Raw genomic sequence first — 24,220 nt, forward strand, 5'->3', positions numbered from 1 at the left:
CTTCTTCTTCTCCTTCTGGTATTCCTATTATACGGATATTGTTACGTTTCATGTTGTCCTGCATTTCCCTTATTGCCTCTTCATTCTTTCTGAGCCTCTTTTCCTTTTCTTGCTCCTTCTGGGTGTTTTTTTCTACTTTATCCTCCAGCTCGCTGATCTGATCCTCTGCTTCATCAAGTCTGCTTTTAATTCCTTCTACTGTGTTCTTCAATTCAGAAATTGTATTCTTCATTTCCTCTTGGCTCTTGTTGATATTTTCTATTTCCTTTTTCATGTTGATATAGTTTGCAGTGAGTTCATTGTAGTTTCCTTGTAGTTTCTGGTAGTTCTCTTTGAGCTCAGAGAGCTCAGTGAGCTTCCTGATGACCATTGCTTTGAACTCAGTATCTGATAGTTGACTTGCCTCTTTTTCGGTTAGTATTCTTTCTGAGACTCCCTCCTTTCCTTTCATTTGGGAATTGTTTCTTTGTCTTCCCATTGTTTGTGAGGCTCTTCTTGTTGGCCTCTGCTTCTTAAATTGCTTTGTTCTGAATCTCTGGGTTTATGATATGAACTTCTATGGTAGAATGCCAATGGGATTCGGTGGTGCTGTCTCCTTACTCTCCTGTGCTCACTGGTCTTGAGCTGACGTTTATGTGTTTAACACGGTCTAACTCTAGTCTTTTAGCACTCCAGGTTTTGTTGTCGCACCTGTGGGAAAAATAGAAAGGGGGGGAGAAAGAAAAGGAAAAAACAAACAAACAAACAAACAAACAAACCAAAAAAAACCCAAAGATGGGAAGGAGGGAAAAAGGAAATAGGAAAGGAGGAAAGGATGGAAGGAGGGAAGAAGGATTAAAGAAAGATCGGAGGCAAGATAAGAAGGAATTTTAACAAAAATTAAAACATAGAAATAGATAAAAGAAGGCAGGAAGAAGACATAAAAATGGTAAAGGATGGGAGGAAGAAGGAATGAAAGAAAAAAAAAGAGAGAGAGAGGAAGAAGGAGTTCAGGGGGAAACGAAAAGGAAAAAAAAAAAAAGGGAAAAAAAAATCTTCTGTTGGCTTTAAACCGTTCAGGTTATTTCTGCTGTTGTCCTGTCTGTGCAAGGGGAGGGGGTGGTTGGAAGGATTGGTTTCACTTTTCTTCCTTCCTGGGTCACACTCTTCACTGTTTTGTAGGTGTGGTCCCTGGCAGGCAATCAGGCCGTTGATCAGCCAATCCAGCAGCTTTGTTCTTGGGACTCTCGAGTGGCCGCTCCAGCCGCTTTGGCTCTGGACGCGTGCGTGCGCAGCAGGGGAATCCAGCCACTTCGGGTTTGTGACATTATTTGGGCTCTGAGCGCGCAGCCGCCGGCCGACCAATCGAGCCGCCCAGGCTAGGGAGGCTGGCGCGTTGCAAGCTGCTGGTTCAGCCGCCTTGGTGTTACGACTCTCGCCAGCCCCTTTGTGCTTGGGAAGTGCGCATCCAGCCGGCCCTAACTTGGTGAGCGCGCAGCCCGCCGCCGAGCCACAGGCTCTATGCTTGGGGGCCCGATCCAGCCGCCTGGGGCTTGAGACTCTCGGGTGGGCGGGGCTGCCCTGGGACTGAATCACGCGGTACTCGGTTCCGAGGTTTTGGGTCTGTGGGTGGAGCAGCTAGTCTCTGCTCCAAAAGATCTCGGAGGTTTCAGGTGTGGGCGCCCCTCCGGGGTTTCATGTATGGGCCCCGTTCGCTAATCTGCGCGCGCGACCCCGCGCAACCGGACCTCAGGTGAGCACCGGTGCTGCTTATCCCGCGTTCCGCGTTCGCAGACCAGGGGCGGAGGGGGGAGGGGCGCCAGGGGCCTCGGCCACCACCGAGAGTTCTCTAACTAGCCCCTGAGTGTCTCTATTTTCTTTTTCTTTTTGAGAAATTCCTCCTTTTCAAGCCCCCCTGGTCCAATCAAGCACCTGGCTGCTCACAGCGCAGCCTGGCCCTCTCCCAGGACTCCTGCAGCAGCCCCTGCGCCAGGGCTGGCGCCTCTGCAGCCCTTGTACCACGCGGTCCCGGTTCCCGGGACCTTATTGTCCTTGAGCACTCTTCTTACCGTCAGATCTTTCAATGTCCTCTATCTTTGGTCTCTAATCTTCGTATATGCTGGAGTACTGTTGGCTGTTCGCTCTGCTCCTCAGATCAGCTAGGTATTTCCCTGGCGCTGAGGGGAAGTGGATTCCGCTCCCACCTATGTTGCCGCCATCTTCCCCATTTTTTCTGTTTTTTTTTTTTTTTAAAGTAATAGCTCTATTGAGATAAAATCCACATACTATAAAATTTTCCATTTTTAAAGCATATAGTTCAGTAATTTTTAGTATATTCAGAAAGTTATGCAATAATCACCATTATCTAATTCCAGAACATTTTTATCATCCCAAAAAGAAACATGAACTTGTTAGCAGTTACTTTCCATCCCCCATCCCAGCCAGCTACTTCTCTCTCTGTAGATTTATGGGTTCTGGAAATTCTTCTCTTGTTATGTGCATTCTTTTTTCTAAAAGTGTTTTGCTAGATGTTAGGATAATGTTTCGATTTTCTTTTAAAGTTGGCTTAGACTGTTTATATTCTTAGATTTTGCTTTACTGTAAAAACAGCACCACAATCATTACATATTCTGTATATTTTTAATGTAGTTCTCTTAAACCTTTACCTGCTACTTTATCTGAGAAACATTATAAGACAGTGACTGAGAGTGTGGTGTTTGGAGCTAGCAGACCTGTGTTGTGTTTCGCCTCTGTCACTTACAAGCTCTGTGGTCATGAGAGAAGTCATTTATTTATTTTTACTTTAGCATCCCCATGTATAAAATGAGAATAGTAATAGTGCCTACATTATAGGGTTGTTGTGAAGACTGAAGAACTGAATAAATGAAAACACATGGCACAGTATCTGACATTAAGTGCTTTTTTAATGATAGTTTTATCATGTCTAAGCTACAGAATGTAATGTAACATATTGTGTGACAACATGCAGTCATGACAGTTTCTCTATGATTTTTTTCAGTAATAACAAGAACATTGAAGATACTGACATACAGAGGTAATCTTTTAGTTTCTTGTACATTACTGCATTTTATTTCTATCTTATCCAAAATTCATGTTGATTGTTTTCCTGATGATCTGAAACCCCTTTATCTTTTCACTCCAAATTCCAGCTGAGCTCTCCTAAGCCAGTGGGGACTCCACAAAGACAACACCACAAATCAGTTACCTAATTAGTTAATTTGCATTCAATAAAGTTCCAACTGAAAATTTCAGATGGGATTAAGGACATCATATCCAAGAAAGAAAAAGATTCTTGGCAGCATGTCTTAGATTTTTCACCTCCTGTGAGAATTTGAGGAAAAAATAGTTGCATTTTACTTTGTATTTCCTGAAGTCCTAGAAAATATCAATTTTTTCCTTAAAGACAGCTATTTTTCTTTTAGAACTGTCTCTTCTATGTTATGGAATATACATCAACTCTTCATCATTAGAATACAGTAATAGGAATAACAAGGACACAATTCCTTCAAAACAATTGGTTTCTGTGTTCTAAAACTGCCTGTAAAAAATAGAACAGTAAGGCATTGGAGATGGCACTTCACCCTTTTCAGAAAATGACACCCCATAGAAAGCTGATTACATCCAGCTCTGCATGAGATCATATTAGTGGCCTAGAAATAGAATTTAGCAAAATGAAGCTCACAGTCATAAATAGAAAACTAAAGGGTTGGAAGTGCCAGGCTGTGTTTTAATCAGGAAAATATTCTTTTAATTTTAATGTTTTTTCATAGCAAAGCCACTGAGGAAATTAGAAAGAGGACTAATTAAAACAGGGAGAGAAGGTGAAATAAATGATTCTTGTAGAAGTGCTGTTGAGATGCAGAAAAAAGTGCATTGGCATATTCTTCTCAGGAAAACTGTAGATCGTTTTCTGTGAAACACAACCCAGGATCCACTGTTATAATGTGTATTCCAGTTAGAACAGTGCTGCCTAGAAAATGACCATGTGGGTGGCAAACAGAGTTAATGCAGCTCTTAATAGACTGTCCTAGGAGTTCTGTCTGCTGTTGAATTGGCTGCTTTCACACAGCACATGGATCTGGTTTGTTGTTAGCCTTGCAGATGAGTGTTGGCCAAACTTTGGTGTTAGCAGCATATAGCAATTCAGCAGGGTAATTTACTGGTTAAAAGCACAACTTTTGGGGGGAAGATGGTGGCGAGATAGGTGGGAGCAGAGTCCACTTCCCCTCAGCACCAGTGAAACACCTAGCTGGTCTGAGGAACACAGCGAACAGCCAATGGTATTCCAGCATATATGAAGATCAGAGACCAAAGATAGAGGACATTGAAAGATCTGACAGTAAAAAGAGTGCTTAAGGACAATAAGGTCCCTGGGACCAGCACTGGAACCAGGGCAGCAGAAGCCCCTGGCCGGGGTGCAGAGTCTGCCGCAGGATTCTTCAGAGAGAGCCAGGCGGGGCTGCATGAGAGGCCAGGTGCTTGTTTGGACCAGGGGGGCTTGAATAGGAAGAATTTCTCAAAAAGAAAAAGAGAAAAGAGAGGCACTCAGTGTCTAGTTAGAGAAATCTCCACAGCAGCCACCACCTCTGGAACCCCTACCCCCTCAACCTCTGGCTGTGAACATGGGATAAGCAGCCCCAGGACACACCTGAAGCCCCACTGGCACCCACTCAGATCAGCGGACTGAGCGCCCACAACTGAAACCCTGGGTGGGTGCACACCCTGATAAGTGGTCCGGCTGCCTGGGCACACAGACCCAAAGTGCCTGAGTGGGTGCGCACCCCTATGAGCACCCTGGGAACCCACACCTGAAACACTGAATGGAGGCCCACAGCTGAAACCTCGGGTGGGTGCGCACCCGCATGTGCAGCTGCCTGCCCCAAGAACAGACCCAAAGCCTGGGATCTGCCGCACAACCAGATCAACAGCCTGGCTGCCTGTAGGCTACCACACCTAAAAGCACCAGTACTGAACAACTCCCACCTAGCTCCTGCTCACAGAGCCCTGCAGGACCTACTCGCTCTCTAGGAGGAATGCAGAAAGACCAGCCGAGGGGAGCTGCAGGGTTGGGGAGACTGCAGTCCCCAGAAAGACTTAACCAAAGTAGGGGGCTGAACTACCCCATAGCAGTACCGAGAGCCCCTAGCATCTAAGACAGCAAAGAGCAAGAACGTGGAGTGTGACTTGCCCCTAATTGGTGCAACTAAAGGACAGCGCAACTGATGAACTAAAGGATTACGGGGGAGCAGAAGGACCCTGAGGAACTGGACTGGAGGCTGAATGACAGCTAAGAGTGTGGCTCAGAAAGGGAGAAAAGTGAAACCAGTCCCTCCACGCACTCCCTCCCGTTTCACAGACAGGAAGACCAGCAGAACTAACCTGATCGGTTTAAAGCCAGCAGAAGATTTTTTTTTGCATTTCTGTCTCTCATTTTTTTTTCTCCTTTCCCCCTAAATTCCTTCTTCCTTTCTGTACTTCTTTCTTTTTCTTTTTTCTTCTTCCTTCCATCCTTTAACTTTTTTTATTCCTTCGTCCTGCCTTCTTTTACTTATTTTTCTTTTTTAATTTTTGTTAAAATTCCTTCTTCTTATCTTTCCTCTAATCTTTTTTTATTCCTACTTCCTTCCTTCCATTCTTTTTCTATTCCCTTTTTCCCTGCTTCCCTTCTCCTTTTATTTTCCCTCTCCATTCTCCTTTTCTCAGAGCTGAGAAAATAAAACTTGGAATGCTGAAAACACCAGAGTTAAACCGTGTTACACCCATAAACGTAAGCTCAAGACCAGTGAGTGCAACAGATTAAGGACACTGCACAACTGAATCCCATTGGCATTCTACCATAGAGTTCATACCATAAACCCAGGGAGTCAAAACAGATCAATTAAAAAAGCAGAGGCTAACAAGTAGAGTCTCACAAAGAATGGGAAGACAAAGAAACAATGCCCAAATTAAAGGAGGGGGGAAGCCTCAGAAAGAATGCTAACTGAAAAAGAGGCAAGTCAACTACCAGATACTGAGTTCAAACCAATGGTTATCAGGAGCTCACTGAGCTCACAGAGAACTACCAGAAACGACAGGGAAACTACAATGAACTCACGGCAAACTATATCAACATGAAAAAGAAAATAGAAACTATCAACAAGGGCCAAGAGGAAATGAAGTGTACAATTTCTGAAATGAAGAACACAGTAGCAGGAATAAAAAGCAGACTTGATGAAGCAGAGGATCACATCACCAAGCTGGAGCACAAAGTAGAAAAAAACACCCAGAGAGAGCAAGAAAAGGAAAAGAGGTTCAAAAAGAATGAAGAGGAATTAAGGGAAATGTAGGACAACATGAAACATAATAATATCCGTATAATAGGAATACCAGACGGAGAAGAAGAAGAGCAAGGGATAGAAAACCTGTTTGAAAAAGTAATGATGGAAAATTTCCCTAATCTGATGAGAGAAAAAGTCACCCAAATCCAGGAAACAAAGAGAGTCCCAAGCAAGACGAACCCAAAGAGGCCCACTGAGAGACACATCATAATTAAAATGGCAAAATTCCAAGACAAAGAGAGAATCTTAAAGGCAGCAAGGGTGAAACAAGAAGTAACATACAAGGGAGCCCCAATAAGGTTAGCAACTGACTTCTCAATGGAAATGCTCCAAGCCAGAAGAGAATGGCAAAAAATATTCCAATTAATGCGAAGCAGAGTCCTGCGACCAAGACTACTTTACCCAGCAAGGCTCTCAATCAAGATAGAAGGCCAAATAAAGAGTTTCCCAGACAAAAGAAGTCTAAAAGAATACAGCTCCACCAAACCAGCTCTGCAAGAGATGCTAAAGGGACAGCTTTAAGGAAAAGAAGGAAAAGAGAAAGTGAGGAAAAAAGGTATAAAAAAATGGCAATGAATAACTACTCATCAAAAATAACCTTAAAGATAAATGGATTAAATGCTCCAATCAAGAGACATAGAATAGCTGAATGGATAAGAATGCATGACCCACACATATGCTGCTTGCAAGAGACCTACCTCAGGACAAAAGACCTACACAGACTGAAACTGAAGGGGTGGAAACAAATTTTCCAAGCAAACGGATACGAAAAAAAGCAGGGGTAGCAATACTCATATCAGACAGAATAGACTTCAAAAGAAGGGCCATAAAGAGAGACCTAGAAGGTCATTCCAAATACTCAAAGGAGGAATCCACCAAGAAGACATAATCATTGTAAATATATATGCACCAAACATAGCAGCACCCAAATACATAAAGAAAATATTGGAGAACTTCAAGAAAGTTATTGACAGCAACACAATTATAGTAGGGGACTTTAACAACCCACTATCAAAAATGGACATATCTTCCAAACAAAATATCAACAAGGATATTGTGTCACTTAACAATACCCTAGAGGAAATGGACTTAACTGATATATATAGAGCTTTTCATTCCAAACAATCAAAATACACATTCTTTTCAAGTGTGCATGGAACTTCTTCAAAGATATACCACATTACAGGACACAAAGCAAGCCTCAGCAAATTCAAGAAAATTGAAATCATACCAAGCATTTTCTCTGACCACAAGGGCCTTAAACTAGAAACCAACCCCAAAGGAAAAAACCCCAAACACTCAAGATCATGGAGACTGAATAGCATGCTATTAAACAATGAGTGGGTCAAGAACGAGATTAGGGAGGAAATCAAAAACTTTCTGGAAACAAATGAAAACGAACTCACAACAACCCAAAACCTATGGGACACAGCAAAGGCAGTCCTGAGAGGGAAGTTCATAGCAATACAGGCCTACCTTAAAAAGATAGAAACATTTCAAACAATCAACTTATCCCTACGCCTATGAGAACTCGAGGAACAAGAAAGACAGCCCAGAGCAAGCAGAAGGAAGGAAATAACCAGATCAGAGCAGAGTTAAATGACATAGAGACTTAGAGCACAATTCTAAGGATCAATGAATCCAGGAGCTGGTTCTCTGAAAAGATAAACAAAATAGACAAGCCTTTAAGTAGGCTCGTCAAGCAAAAAAGAGAGAGCATCCAAATAAACACAATTAGAAATGAAAGAGGAGAGATTACAAATGATACCATAGAAATACAAAGGATTGTAAGAAATTACTACGAAGAACTGTATGCCAAGAAATTTGAAAACCTACATGAAATGGACGCATTTCTAGAAAAATAGAATCTTCCAAAACTGAATGAAGAAGAAGCAGAAAACCTGAACAGGCCAATAACACCCAACAAAATTGAAGCTGTCATCAAAAAACTCCCAACGCACAAAAGCCCTGGACCAGATGGTTTCACAGGAGAATTCTACAAAGCATTTAAGGAAGAGCTCACCCCTATCCTTCACAGACTATTCGAAAAAATCCAAACTGATGGAAGACTCCCAAACTCTTTTTATGAAGCCAGCATCATCCTAATCCCAAAACCAGATAAAGACACAACAAAGAATGAAAACTTCAGGCCAATATCGCTGATGAACATAGATGCTAAAATTCTCAACAAAATATTGGCAAACCTCATCCAGCAATACATTAAAAAGATCATACACCATGACCAAGTGGGATTCATTCTAGGGCTGCAAGGATGGTACAATATTCACAAATCAATAAACATAATACATCATATGAACAAAAGGAAAGACAAAAATCACATGATGATAGCAATAGATGAGGAAAAAGCATTAGATAAGGTAGAACACCCATTGATGATAAAAACACTTAGCAAATTGAGAATAGAGGGAGCATTCCTTAACATAATAAAGGCCATATATGACAGACCTACAGCCACCATTATAGTCAATGGGCAAAAACTTAGAGCTTTCCCACTAAGATCAGGAAGAAGACAAGGATGCCCTCTCTCACCACTTTTATTAAACACAGCACTGGATGTCCTAGACACAGCAATGATACCAGAAAAGTAATAAAAGTCTTCCAATTTGGAAAGCAGGAAGCAAAAGTGTCATTGTTTGCAGATGACATGATAGTGTACATAGAAAATCCTGTAGACTCTGCCAAAAAACTGTTTGACCTAATAAATGAATTTGGCAAAACAGCAGGATACAAAGTCAATATTCAGAAATCAAAGGCATTTTTGTACTCCAATGATGAAATATCAGAAACAGTAATCAAGAGAAAAATCCCATTTGATATAGCAGGAAGAAAAAATAAAGTACCTAGGAATAAACCTAACCAAGAAGGTAAAAGACATGTACTCAGAAAACTATATAGTAGTAAAGAAAGAAATTAAGGAAGACACAAAGAAATGGAACCACGTAACATGCTCATGGATTGGGAGAATTATCATCAAAATGGCCATACTACCCAGAGCGATTTATAGATTCATTGCAATCCCTAGTAAAGTACCCATGACATATTACACAGATATAGAACAAACATTTCAGAAATTTATATGGAACCATAAATGAACCCTAATAGCTGCAGTAACTTTAATAAAGAGCAAAGTAGGAGGATCACAATACCTGATATCAAACTGTATTACAAGGCCATTGTAATCAAACAGCCTGGTACTGGCATAAGATCTGACACATAGGCCAATGGAAGAGAATAGAGAGCCCAGAAATAAACCCACTTGTCTATGGTCAATTAATGTTTGACAAAGTGGGAAGAAGCACAAAATGGAGTAAAAATAGCCTCTTCAACAAATGGTGTTGGGATATCTGGGAAGCTACATGCAAAAAACTGAAATTTGATCACTGGTTATTAATGATGTTGATCACCGTGACCCTGTCCTGGGTCTCCTTCTCTTTTCACTTTACATTCTTGTCTAGTTTATCTCATATTCATCCAGTCTCATGTCTTTAAATATCATTTCTATGTGTATGACTCTCAAATTTCTATCTCCAAATTGATCTAACCTCCAGACTTCAGTGTGCAGCTATCTACTGGAAATCCCCGTTTGAATGTCCCAAAGCATCTCAAAATCAACACATTCAAAAATAAATTCATTGTCTTCTCCCATCCCTGCTCTTAGTTATTAGGTATCAAATACAATTAGAGGTATTAGAGGTATAACAGCAAGCAGGTTTCTGAATTCTGGAGTTTACATTTTATTGTTATGGAGTAATAATAAACAACAATTAGTTTAATCATTTTTATATATAAAATATATATTATGTATATTGGAGCAAAGTAAAGTGGACTCAGGAAGAGAAAGCAATTGGGAAGATACTGTATTTGATAGGGTGATCAAAGGAGGTCTCTCTGAAAAGACACTAATTAAGGAAAACCTAAACAAAAAAAAGGAATAAGCCATGCAAATATCTGGAAGAATATTTCACATAGTGGAATGGGCAAGTGTAAATGCCCTGAGGTGGGGATGTGCTTGGTGTTTTTAAGAAAAAAACATAGTAGCTGGAGAGTAGTAATGGAGAAGAAAAGTTTTAAGAAATGAGGTCAGAGAAGTAACCAGGAGTGAGATCATATATGGGCTTGCAGGCCATGAGAAGAAGAATTTGAGTTTTGTTCCAAATGTGGAGAAAATAATTGTAGGGCTTTTAGGAGAGGAGTGGCATAATTTGAATTAGATTTTGGAAGGATCTCTGGCTGTTGTGATAAGAATAGACTGCAGGGAGTTAGAGCAGAAGCAGGGAGACCAGTCAGGATGCTATTGTAAAAGTCCAGGGCATATTTAATGGTGTCTTGGACTACAGTGATAGCAATGGATATGGTAAGTGATGTATTTTGTAGGTAGAAGCAATGAATTTGCCTATCTAAATGAATGTCATTGCCACCATCCATCCAGTCTATAAGCCAAAACCTAGGAGTGATACATGTATAGTAGGATCGATTAGACCACATAATATTTCTCAAGGAAACTAATTGAAGAAAGAGCATCTAACATTGAATATCATTGCATGAAATGACCTTGTCTGACTTCTCCCTCAAACTAAATTATGTTAATCATTTTTCATGCTTCTACAGTTTCTTGTTATTTTACTTCAAGGCACTTATCACAAGTTCTGAGTACATATTTATTCATTATTTATTTGTTGTTTGTTTATCTCACTATGATGAAAGCCTAAGTGAATTCAGGTGATAAGTCTTACTTATCTTTGTATGTCTAGTGCCCAGCAGAGGACCTGATTCATAGAATATACTCAATGTTTGTTGAATGAATAATGAGTGAGTGAATATAAACACAAAAAATTCTGACAATCTTCCAAAGGGATTTAGGGCAAAGACAAAGAGTGGGATTCAGCATATGAAAAAAAATCTCTTGATCAAAATATACTTAAATTCTGGCATAAGTCTAAGAGTAATAATATATCATTTCTTTTTTAAAAAATATTTCAGCCCTTGCTGGTGTGGTTCAGTGGATTGAACACTGTCCTGTGAACCAAAGGGTCACCAGTTCAATTACCAGTTCAGGGCACATGCCTGGGTTGTAGGCCAGGTCCCCAGCAAGGGGTGCATGAGAGGAAACCACACATTGATGTTTCTCTCCCTCTCTTTCTCACTCCCTTCCCTCTGTCTAAAAATAAATACATAAAATCTTCTTAAATTTGTATTTTTAGAGAGAGGGAAAGGAAAGGAGAAAGAAAAGGAGAGAAACATCGATGTGTGAGAGATACATCGATTGGTTTCATCCAGCGTGCCTCCGGCTGGGGATCTGGCCCACAACCCAGGCATGTGCCCTGACTGCAAGTCAAACCTGCACCCTTTCAGTTTTCAGCCCAGCACTCAATCCACTGAGACACACCAGCCAGGGTAACATCTCATTTCTTATACTCAGCAAATAACAGACTTCCAGGTTTTGAATATAAAATAGGTTTGTGCCCTGGCCAATGTGCCTCAGTGTGTTGGTGCATCATCCAATAACTGAAGAGTTGTGGACTTAATTCCTGGTGAGGACACATACCCTTGATCCCAGAGCCCAAATCTAGGTGTATATGATCTACAGTCAGGGCAGATAAGGGAGGCAACCAATCGATGCTTCTCTCTTGCATTGATGCTCTTCTCCCTTCCTCTCTCTAGAAACAATGTAAACAATATGTCCTCAGGTGAAGATAAAATATATAGAAAACAAAATAGATATCTTCTCACGTGGATCAAATGGTCTCTAAAGTCCCTTCTAGAATTGTAGGATTCTGAAAACGATAATTGACTAATCAGTAATCAAGGGAGCATCCACTATCTTGTTGATTTGACAAAAATGTATTGAGTACCTATTCTGTACTAGGCCCTGAGCTAAGCATTGTTCACTCAACCATGATTCATATTCTTTACTCACAAAGGGTCTGCATATTAGTAGGGGCATTCATTTTAGACATATGTATAGTATAAATGGACATGATTTCTTAATTACAGGTCTAGACCCCAAGTATGACATCTTAAGTACTGACAAAAAATGACACATGTAGTTGTCAAGATTCTCTGAAAAACAAATACCAGGATGGGATATAATATCCAGTAATTTTATTAGGGGAAATACCTGTGAAAAAAATAGGGAAGAGGACAGTAAAGGCTAGGAGAGCTGTCAGACCACAATTTAAGTCTTATCCTGAGTAAAGGGCAAAGAGAAGGAAGTCCAATGAAGCGCTCTGGATTTTTGAGCAGTCTAAAGAAGTTTAGGCAAGGCCTTGGTGAGTCAGCCATCAGAGTACTCCTATGCCTTCCAATGATAGGCCTACATTAACTTGTTTGCTTTACTTAGTCTGAAGTAGCTAGTAGCGAGTATGACTTGGAAGCAAATGCTGTGATGAATTTTAGAGCAGAACAGTTCAGGCAGTTATTCTCATTGCAGTTTGGGGTGTGTTTAAGACTTATTCTCATGGCTTCTATAGCTTGCTACGGAGTTATAATGACTCATGCAGATCACAAATACTTACTTGGAGGATGTACCATGAATAGTTCCCCAGGGAGAACATTAGATGTCTACTTCTATGGAAAATAACAAAAGATATAGTTCAACATTAAGAAAAAAAAAAGATTACCAGGTTGCTATAGAGAGAAACACTCAAGCTTAGCTCTCCTAGTTTATGTGTTCACCATATCTATGCATATACATGTATACAATATCAATGTACTAGTGTTTGTTTTTATTGACATTCTATAAGGAAGGTGTTACCTGCTCAGTGAGTGTGTTGTCAAAGCCATAATTATTTTGTAGTGTTGTTTATCTCAAGTTAGCCTTCCAAACCATATCAGTAAATTACAGCTATTAGGAAATCTATAGCAACAGCTGCAAAGAAGAGTGGGATACTGGTTTCTTTATTCTCTTCCTTTCAGTCTCTATCAATCAAGGAATATTATCCTTCAGTAAGAAATAACCTTAAAAAAAGGGGAGAACCAAGATGGCGGCGTAGGTAGACACACTGCACCTCCTCCCACAACCAGAATTGACAGAAAATGGAACAGCAAAGAAGTCCAACACCAAGGAAATAAAAAATAAACATTCACCCAGATGGGTAGGAGGGGCGGAGATGGGCAGCCAGGGCAGAGAGAACTCCAGTTGCCGTGGTGGGACCCAGACTGGCGGAGTGTAGGACGAAAGGGGCAGGCAGTCTGACCACTAGCAGATCCTGTGGCCCCACATTCGTGTACAGATAAACCAAGAGGGCCAGACTCAGAGTGGTGGAGAATGGGACAGGCAGAGCGGCAGATAGTACCCGGTGGCCCCACACTCGCGCACAGATAAACCGGGAAGAACTGCGGGGAGCGAAGCAGACCCTGCAACCCAGGGCTCCAGCGAGGGGAAATAAAACCTCAAACCTCTGATTGAAAACGCCTGTGGAGGTTGGGGCGGCAGCAGGAGAGACTCCCAGCCTCACAGGAGAGCTCGTTGGAGAGACCCAAAGGGGCCTGGAGTGTGCACAAGCCCACCCACTCGGGAACCAGCACCAGAGGGACCCAATTTGATTGTGGGTAGCGGAGTGAAAGACTGAGGTCCAGTGGAGAGTGGAGCTGGCACCATTGCTCCCTCTCGGCCCTTCCCCCACATACAGTGTCACAGCACAGGGACCAGTGTTACTCCGCCCCTGGTGAACACCTAAGGCTCCGCCACTTTAAGTAACAGATGCACCAAGACAAAAAAACAAAAAAAAAAAAGGCCCAAATGACAGAACACTTCAAAGCTCCAGAAAAAATACAACTAAGCGAGGAAGAGATAGCCAACCTATCAGATGCACAGTTCAAAACACTGCTAATCAAGACGCTCACAGAATTGGTTGAATTTGTTTGAAAACTAGATGAAAAAATGAAGGCTATGCCAAGAGAAACAAAGGAAAATGTACAGGGGACCAATAGTGATGCGAAGGAAACGGACTGAAATCAACGGTGTGGACCCGAAGGAAGAAAGAAACATCCAACCAGAAAAGAAGGAAGAAACAAGAATTCGGAAAAATGAGGAGAGGCTTAGGAACCTCCAGGACATCTTGAAACGTTCCAACATCCAAATTATAGGGGTGCCAGAAGGAGAAGAGGAAAAACAAAAAATTGAAAACTTATTTGAACAAATAATGAAGGGGCACTTCCCCAGTCTGGCAAAGGAAATAGACTTCCAGGAAGTCCAGGAAGCTCAGAGAGTCCCAAAGAAGCTGGACCCAAGGAGGAACACACCAGGGCACATCATAATTACATTACCCAAGATTAAGCAGAAGGAGAGAATCTTAGAAGCAGCAAGATTCCAGCTACCCTCTGTCTCACTTAGCCACAACCCCCACTGGTTTCACACTTTGGGGGTCTCCTAGTACTAGAACCCTGTCCTGGGGGTCCTGGTATGGGACTGGGTACCCTCACTTCTCAGGAAAGATCCCTGCACTCAAGATATTCCTCCAGATTTTCAACTGGCACGCATGGGTGTGGGACCAGCTTATTCCATGTCTCCACCCTTCCTACCTGTCTTGATGGGCTTCTTTTTCATATCCTCAGTTATAGGACTTCTGTTCAGCTACATTTCAGGTGGTTTTTAATGATGGTTTTTCTGTAGCTTAGTTGTAATTTTGATGTGGTCGTGATAGAGTCTGAGGACCATATGCTGCCTATGGTCCTCCTACACTGCCATCCTGACCAGCTTAGTAGCTGTACTCTTAATTAAAATGTTGTGCTGTAGGTAAGCATAAAACATGCAGGTAACATTAAGTAGTCAAGACTGTACATGGCATAAGTGTATGTCAGAAAGCAGTAATCTATATAGCTGGAAATTTGTCAAGGAAATATTGGGGAATTTTGGAATTAGACAAAATTTGATTATTGAAAATATTGTCTTGGACTACAATAGATGCTAAAAAGGTGTCCGTTATTAATTATAATGACTAACTAGAGAACAATTTGAGGGTATTTATAAACAAGGACTATACTTCTTGATAGAGATGAGAAAGTTTATAGGTCTTTAAAGAAGGAAGCTGCCAATACAGTATGGAATAGTGGGGGGAGGTTTTATAAGGAGGTAGAGTCTGAAGCTTTAGATGTTTTCAGATAGAAAATAAGCTAGAACAATGCATGTGGAGAGGTGATGTGAGCCAATGAGAGTCCTGACCAAAGAGGAAATTTGATCTTAAGGAGACACAATAAAAGAAAAAAAAATAAGGATTGTGGTATTAATACTTTTCATGAGTATTGCACCTTCTTGTTTCTACATTTCAGAATTGTATGGTAGAAAGACACAGAGTCCGTGGACTTAGGTTCATACACAACTGCTATCACATACTAGCTGGATAACCTTGAATATATCACTGATATTTTCTACTTTTCAATTTCTATGTTTATAATATGAGTATAACATGATATTTATCACAAAATTGTTTTAGTGAATAATTTAGACAGTAGTTATGAAGATAGTGAGAGCACTCCTGAAATATTAGTTCTTTTTTTCTACATTTTATTGGATCGTCCTGTGAAGTAGTTAGTATAAGTTTCATTATTGAACTTTTTTTTCAGAGAAAGAAACTGAGATTTAGAGAAACTAAAGTTTAGAGAAATTAGGTGACTTTCTCCCAAACTATATAGCCCTTAAATGGAATAAGGTCATTCTGACTTCCAGTCTAAAGTATATTCTTTTGTCATTACATTTCTACTAAGATAGGTAGGTGACAGCACAATTTTGTGGAAATAGGACCCATGGACATAGGAAGAGGGAGGCAGAACCAGCTCTGACTTGGTCCTTGTGTGGGCAAAGGGATTGAAAAAGGGCTCTAAGTATCCAAAGGCAGCATGAGGGTCCTGTTGGTAGGATAAGTACCCAAGTAGGTAGTAGGATGCAGAAAGTGTGGACTGCATTACATACCAACATTTACTTCCTCTCAGTTTGGCCAGGTCTAGTTTGATCAGTGTGAGAGCTGACCCTGTCTCACAATGTGCATTTTGCAAAGAGGATTTGAGCCAAATTAATGAATATAGATATGCATATATGTGCATATGGATGTGAGCACATGCTTTTGTGCATGCATGTGCACACACATAATGGTAAGGCAGTGGAGAAAAAAGGAAAGGGGTAGTGTTTGAAATTGTCTTTTGTGGCAAACACATTTGGATTTTTTTGTGTGTGGAAAACACACTTAGCAAATATCCAAATATGTTTGCCAGAAACATTGGCATCTGACAATGGTTTCCTTAGATCAGTATGAAACACCACAAGGCAAAAGTCAGAATAAACACCATTCAACCCTATGTACTGACCTAATAAGACTTCCTCTAGTTCCACCAACCACCTCTCTCCTCACATTCCCTCCCACTTTCCTTTCCCTGGGAGCTGGATTTCCTTCTCCCACTACTGCAAGTTGCAGCCAGTTTGCAGCAGGGTGATTTCTGGAGAAATTAATTTCATTAGGATTTTTATGGATAATTATAGTTTCAATATGCTTGGAGTCATTTTATTAAAGCAGTTATGAAGTAATTAATCTTGTCAATAACCTCTGGAGTAAATGTGCATTTTCTGTGTTCTCCACACATTTTGCTTCTATTCAAGTCTGTGAAAATATCCAAATGTGTTTGTCACTTCCAATGCTTTCACCCACCTCCAGAGCTAACAGCCAGCTGGGGGCCCAGACCAGACTTATTTTCTTGGACAAGGAAGGAGATAAAGGACAGAAGACTTTTAGTTGTCCTTTTCTTTTCTTTGTTCTTTACTTAAGAATAAAGAACTACCTGTGTCCCAGTGTCTCCTTGTAGCCACTTCTTTCCAAATTAAGAGAAATTACAGTGTTGCCAGATAATGACTATCAATGCAAGGACCTTTCAAGCACGTTAAATACCCATGTACCTCAATTTCTACAAACACTTTGAAAAGCATGTAGCATAAAATTTGGATGCTTAACATTACCATTATCAGAAGATGCTTCCTTGCCCAGGGATTTTCTTTAAATATTCATTTAATATAGGATCTAGTTTACAAAAGCAATTAAATGAAAAATTCTATGAACTGACATTTTTGGAAAATGCTAGTTTGCTGAACTCAGAAGCTAATATATTTCAGTATTTTTTTAAATCGGACTGCAAACCAGCCTAAAGATTTTCCCCCTAAATGTAGGATCAAAACAGCTCAATCTATACCCCCCAAAATAAGTTTTTTTTAAAAAAATTACATATGTTTTATAAATTTTAAATACTAGAAAATTAAATCATTTTTTAAAGATTTTATTTATTTTTAGAGAGGGTAAAGGAGGAACAAAGAGAGGAAGAGAAATATCAATGTGTGGTTACCTCTCAAGTGCCTCCTACTGGGGACCTGGCCCACAACACAGGCATGTGCCCTGACTGGGAACCGAACCGGTGATTCTTTGGTTCACAGACCAGCACTCAATCCACTGAACTACACCAGCCAGGGCACAAAACATTCTTTTAATGGAACCAACTGTCCACTGATTTACTGACTTTCAGTCCTCTAGTTATACTTCCCAAGAACACATCTACTGTGTAAAGAGTGTGCCTTTGCTCTTCCTACTGTGCTTGTGGAAGCTTCTGTCTTAAGAATTACTAATGGAAATGTAGGCAGCATGTGGATAATTAAAGGATAAGCCAGTCTAGACCTCCAACAGCTCTTTGATCTTCCTCTTATGCCTCATGTTCTCTGCATTTCAAAGGTATTGCCAGAGATGGCTATTATTCTCCATGTTGACAAGATGGTTCAAGAGATATATGACAAGCTGTCACCTCTGTTAGGATTACTTTAATCTTCCTCTGTGGCTTGTGGAGTCAGAGAAAGCCTCTATTAAGGGCCTACATTTATAATCATATATCCAATCTGAAAGCATGCATTCCACTAATAGACACACATTCCTCATATTCCCCAATTTTTTATTTTGCACTTTTGTTGCCCTTTAGCAGCCATGTTTATAGACATGGTATCCATTATCCATTCAATTTTTTAAATGAATCATGAACTTCCAGTGAGATTTTTAGAATATGTAATTATTTGCCAACATTACCTGAACATTATCTGCTAATAATTTTGATAATCAATAAGAATAGGGTAATAGTATCCATTCAATCACTTGGGCAACAGAGCATGTGGTGAAATTATACCTACCTTAAGACAGAGCAAAGGGATTTGAGATGGTTCTTAGTTAAAATTAATTCCCTTTCTGGCACTAAAAGAAATCTAATTAATAAAAGCACGATAGCTTCTAATCTACAATATCTTGTGGTCACAAAACTGTTGCTAATGTTACATTGTTTACAAGTCATGAAAATAGTATCCACAGTGAAGCTGATAGTTGCTCAGAATATTAGACAACCAGCAAAATGTGACTTTATGAAATTCCTTAACTCTACCAGTTTGAGCAGTTTGGTGGGTTTCACACTCCAAAGTTGGTTTCCATATGTCATGTTTGATTGGCTACTATCTGCAAATGATTAATAGGTATAAATAACAAGCACTAATATGTGGGAAACCTCACTGGGACTGGAACATGTCTAGAAGTGATTCTTCATTTCTGGGGAGGGGGGCTTTGAGCACTTTGTGAATTACATGAAAGATATTCTTTCTAGAGAAATACCTATAAGCACAAATTTCTATACATAATTTTAGGAAGTACACTGATCTTAAAAGTTTTGTCTGGTCTAGTCTAGATAAACCTTATACTAATTGCTGAGTGCATAAGCCTAAGCAGTCTTGGGAACCTACATTATAGGCACAGCTTTGGGAAATGAGGGAAGTGGAAAATGTTTTCTCTATGTCCTAGGTGTATTTGAAAATAAGAACCATTTGTCCCTTAGAACTTCTCTGTATCTGTTACATAGACATCTCATACTACTTTCAACCTCAATACTTTGACCCAGTCTTAGTCTTCTGGAAGTGACTATATAGAGTGATCTTTGTAACTCCCCTCGTGTTTCTTACATGGCTATCATCCTAGGAAATTCATTTCATTATTAATTATGAAGCGCAATACCTGATTTGACTACTGAATAATACAGGAGGTAAATGACATATTTTTATGCTCTCATGTACATTCTAAAAGATCCATCAGTGTACCAAGCAAAGACAAGAAACACTAATCTGTAAGTAGGCCCTGATTTGTCTATTGTAAATAGTATAGTAAAAATACATTTTTTGATAATTCAACTTTACAGCACACTTTCTCTTTATCTCTAAAGGTTGCTCTCCCTAAAGCTAGGGGTATTTAAATTCTAGTTTCACTATAGAAGGTTTTATGGAAGCAACATAAGAGGTGTGCTTCTTGAAAATAACTACTACTTCTAAGTGTATCCAAAATTATTTTTGGCTTCACAGAGATCTTGAATTAAACCTCTTCAGGCAAGAGCTAGTGTATTCTTTCACCTCACTTCTCATAGTCTTCTGCCAAGGACATGCTCTGTATTTGATATTGTTACCATCTCCACCCTTCTATCACCTCCTTTCCATCCTGGCATTCAGGACACTATATGTTTTGGTACTTCCTATGAGATTTCTTTGTTCATGCCCAGTTGACATATAGACAGGTCATTTCTCTTATTGACCTCAGGTGGTTTCAGTAAGTCCTTGTCCTCAAAGGGTCAAACCTAGTACATCATTGGCCCTCACTGCAAGTGCCTGCTTGCCAATGCAAATGAGTGGCCACAGGGAAGGCCCACACATGAGAAATACCAGCGGCACACACCAGGTCTATTCCCCCTTCTCCTCTTGTCCTTCTGCAACTCTAAACCTCAGAGCCAAATTTAGTATCTTGAGTTTCTGGGGTGTAGTGGCCGAACATTTTCATCTGTGACTGAAAAAGTGAACTTAATGGGTCTATTTCATTCTTGCCTTCATTGTCTATAATGCCAACTTTATCAAGCACTCTGAGTAAGTACAGCTCATTAAGTCTGCATTTTTCCCATTGGAATTATTGTGCAATTTGTATAGAATATTTTTATATTGATGTACATGAAGATTGTACCCAAATGACCCAGTTCTAAAATCAGGTAAGTGACAATCAGTTGTACTTTATATTGCTAAGATATGATACTAAAAATATTACTGAAATATATTCCTTTTAGTAGAATGAACTCTCTGGCCACATCCTTGCATGTCCCCTACCACATTTTAGGGAGGTGGGAGGATAAAAAGCACTTTTCCTCCAAGAAATCCAAAGCCTTATGGAGAGAAGCTGCCAAGGTCTACCTTATGGTACATAAGACCCTTTATCACTTGCCATTGGGACTTCCTATTTATCTACTGTCATATTTCATCACTTCCCCCATGTACCCTAAAACTCTGGCCACACCGAAGAACCTGAGGTTCACCAAACCTATTATTGTCGGGGTTGTTTAGTGCCTTAGTTCATGCTATTGGTCCACTCTTCCTTTATCTGGCTAATTCCTATGGGTGTTTTCAGGCTCAGCTCAAACATCATTTCCCCTCTAAAATTCCTAGATGCACCTCAGGAGTTACAGCAGAATCGAATAAGTCCCTTTTAGCTTTACTCTACTCTGTATTTCACTCTGTACTCCAAAATCAAAATCATAGAGGTAAAAGAGTGCTTTACCTCCTCCTACAACATCCCTCACTAGTTCTCAGTATAACCTCAGAGTATTCTTCCCAGTCTCTTGTTTTCTTTTCTTTCTGGGTTTTTCTCTCCTGAGAATCCCTTTCCTTTGCTTTCCCTTTCTTGGCCTCTTTTCTTCCTAAGTTTTTCTTAGGTCCAAAATATTGGAGTTAGGGGAAATGGGATGACTGATTGTGTTCATCTTTGTCCTTTTGACAATGCTGCCAGACTTTTTCTACATTCTAGTGAGCTCTGTCTCACCTGCTATAAGAGTATAAAAAAGAAGATAATGCTTTCCATGATACCTATCCCCTTTTTCTATCTTTGCTCAGCCTCAAGTAAAATTAATGGTTCCTGCCTGTGTTTGCCTACAGCATGGTACAGAAGCTATATTGCAGTTACTGGTTTCTAGGTCTGTCTCCTCACAAGATGGTGAATCTAAACTATTTTTTTAAAATGTGACACATGTGTTCCTTTAACCTAGATTTTTTTTTGGACTACTCCACTCGGACCATATAGAAAACATGGGAAGTGTGTTCTGGGACACTCCTGTCAGGGCAATTTTAGCTATAACTGTCTCTTCTCACAGCTGAGACCTGCCTGAGAACTGCTGTATGAGACTTAGGATTTCCTGAAGACTAGGCCTGAGATTTTATCATTCCTGTATTCAAAGTATGTGAGAATGAGCAGATGTCTAGAAGCACATTGGTTGGTTTGGTGGGATAATGTAGTATAGTTGTTTAGAATCAGAGTGCCTGTATCCCAGCTTTCCTATTTACTTTTGATTTGACCTTAGGCAAGTTATCTTACCTCTCTGGCTCCAGACATTCAGCATAGATAATATTATATGCATCTTCAGAGTATTTTTTGTTTTATTTTCACTGACATTTATTAGGTGTCTATTATATAGTAGACACTCTCATTACTTCTTTACATGGATTTTTTTTAAATAAGAAAATTATTGATGTATTTGATGTACTGGTGTATTTTACCACATGGATTAAAGGGAGAGGGGTTTTCAGGAACTACTATAAAGGACACATGGACAAAACCAAGGGGGAGGGTGAAGGTGGGGGAAGGAGGTGGGTTTGGCTGGGGTGGAGTGGAGGGGTGGGGAGAAAATGTAGACAACTGTAACTGAATAACAATAAAAAATTTAAAAAAGTCAATAATCAATACAGAAAAAGCATTTGATGAAAAGTCAACACCTACTGATACAAAAAACAAAAATCCAAACCCTTATCAAAGTAGAAAGAGAATAGGCTTACCTTAACCTGATAAAGGATTTTTTAAAAAGCTATACTTAGTAACAGCAAAAACTGTAATTTTTGTTCCAATTCTGTGATTATGTGTGTGTGTGTGTGTGTGTGTGTGTTATAAAAAGGCAGGATTATACCATTCTAGCATGGTATTAAATATGGAGTTTCAAAATTGGAATCCTCTTACTAGTTGTGTGAGTTTTGACAGATCATGTGTCTCAGTTGCTTTACATGCAAAATGAGGGTAACCCTACTACAAATAATCTACTTAACAGTGAAACCTGAGTCAGGAACAATACACCATATGTACTGCTTCTATTCACTCCAGTATTAGACCCTAACCAGAGCAATAAAACATACAGAAAAAAAAATAACTTCTAGGGAAAAGCACTGTTCAGTTTCTCCTAGGTTGGCAGGAAGTGAACCAGGGGAAGGATTAGAAGTCATACAATTGAGAGTGAGAAGTAAGAGGTGGGCAGAAACCAGACTTAGAAGAGTGGAGCTGAGATCCCCAGACCCTAGGAATCAGACCAAGGGAAAGAAAACACAGTAGGAACAAGGTGGCTGGCAACTGACCAGGTTGGTATCAAAGCTCAGGGCAGGTGTTACCAGGGGCAGTGATGCAGTATGCATGCCTGGCATCCACCATGGGCAACTCCCCAGCCTCTTCCTCATAGGGGACAGCTTCCTCCCCAGCAAAGTCTCCACCTGTAAGCATGTATACTCATCATCACAAAAGTTTCAGCCTTTATTAAATAAAAAGTAGGTAGAAATCAGATAATGGAGCAGTCCAGAGACCCCTACTTCCAACTACACATACACAGACACACAAATACAGACGCAACTGAGTAAATGACAGGGACAATTCAGGGGATAGACTGAAGGGCTGAGGGTGGCAGCACCCTCCAAGCATGGGCCTGAACCCAAGGGTTGGCTGAGACCTGGGCTAAGGGCAATCATTCTGAGGGATTATGTTTGAGCTGCTTGGAGATGAGGTCCTGGGCTCCCATGGGCACAGTGGGGGAGAACTTCAGGTTCACCTTGACCACATGCCAATAAGTTTCATTGTGTGAAGCACTCTCAAAGGGGGGTTTTCTTACGAGCAGCTCATAGTAAAGTACTCCAATGCACCACAGATCCACCTTCTCATTGTGCATGTGCCCCTCAATCGTCTCTGGGGTCAAGTAGTCCAGGGAGCCACACAATATTTCCCCAAGAACAGATTCTCTGGCTTTATTTGTCTATGAATCACTTTCTTCCTGTGGCAGTGCATCACCACTTCTGCCAGTTCCTCCATGATTGTGGCTGTTTGCTGCTCGTCAAAAGTGCGGCTCTTCTGCAGCTCCTTGTAGAGCTCCCCTCAGGGGGCATATTGCAGAATCAAGTAGATCTTTCAATGGTCACATAAACAGTTGTAGAGATACAAGATGCTGGGATGCTGCAGATGGGCCTGGCTTTCAATATCCCTGTGAAGCTGGTGCTCCACACCCTCCTCTATCTGAGACTTGAAGAAGACATTGAACACCATGGTGAAATGGCTTTTCTTTTCCCAAGCCAAGTACACATTTCCAAACTTGCCTGTGCCCAGCAGATGCCCAATCTCACAGTCGTCAATTATGAATGTCTGCATTAAGTTGTGTGTCCCTCTGTTGCCTGGCCAGAGGCAGCTGTGGGCTGGGCTTTGAAGTGGCTCATGAGGACAAGCGAAGATAGAGTGGTAAGTTCCTTTTGGAGGACCCTTTCTGGCAAGGTGTTCAGGCCAGATTGAGCTGTCCACTGGCCACAGGGCCAGAGGTAAGCGTTCTCCTTCTGAGTCATTCTTACAGGGAAAGGGGGAAGAATGCTGAGGCCTGTGGCACAGCCAACCTCCTGGAAGCTGGCAAATGACTGAATCACCCCAGCCACATCCCTGCCAAGGCCATTTCAAATCCTCTATATGGATTAACTCATTTAACCATCCCTCTGAGGATTAAATGGAATAAAGAATGTAAACTGTCTAGCATCTAGTAAGTGCTCATAAATATTAGCTATT

The 24,220-nt window shown here is 40.6% G+C and overlaps 1 pseudogene; it reads right to left on the minus strand.

Moving 5' to 3' along the window:
• Positions 1-23,054: 23,054 nt before the first annotated feature.
• On the minus strand, positions 23,055-24,006 carry LOC112308255 (aurora kinase B pseudogene; annotated as a pseudogene).
• Positions 24,007-24,220: the final 214 nt, after the last annotated feature.

Source organism: Desmodus rotundus, chromosome X, assembly GCF_022682495.2.
Source record: "Desmodus rotundus isolate HL8 chromosome X, HLdesRot8A.1, whole genome shotgun sequence".
Classification (NCBI taxonomy): Eukaryota; Metazoa; Chordata; class Mammalia; order Chiroptera; family Phyllostomidae; genus Desmodus; species Desmodus rotundus.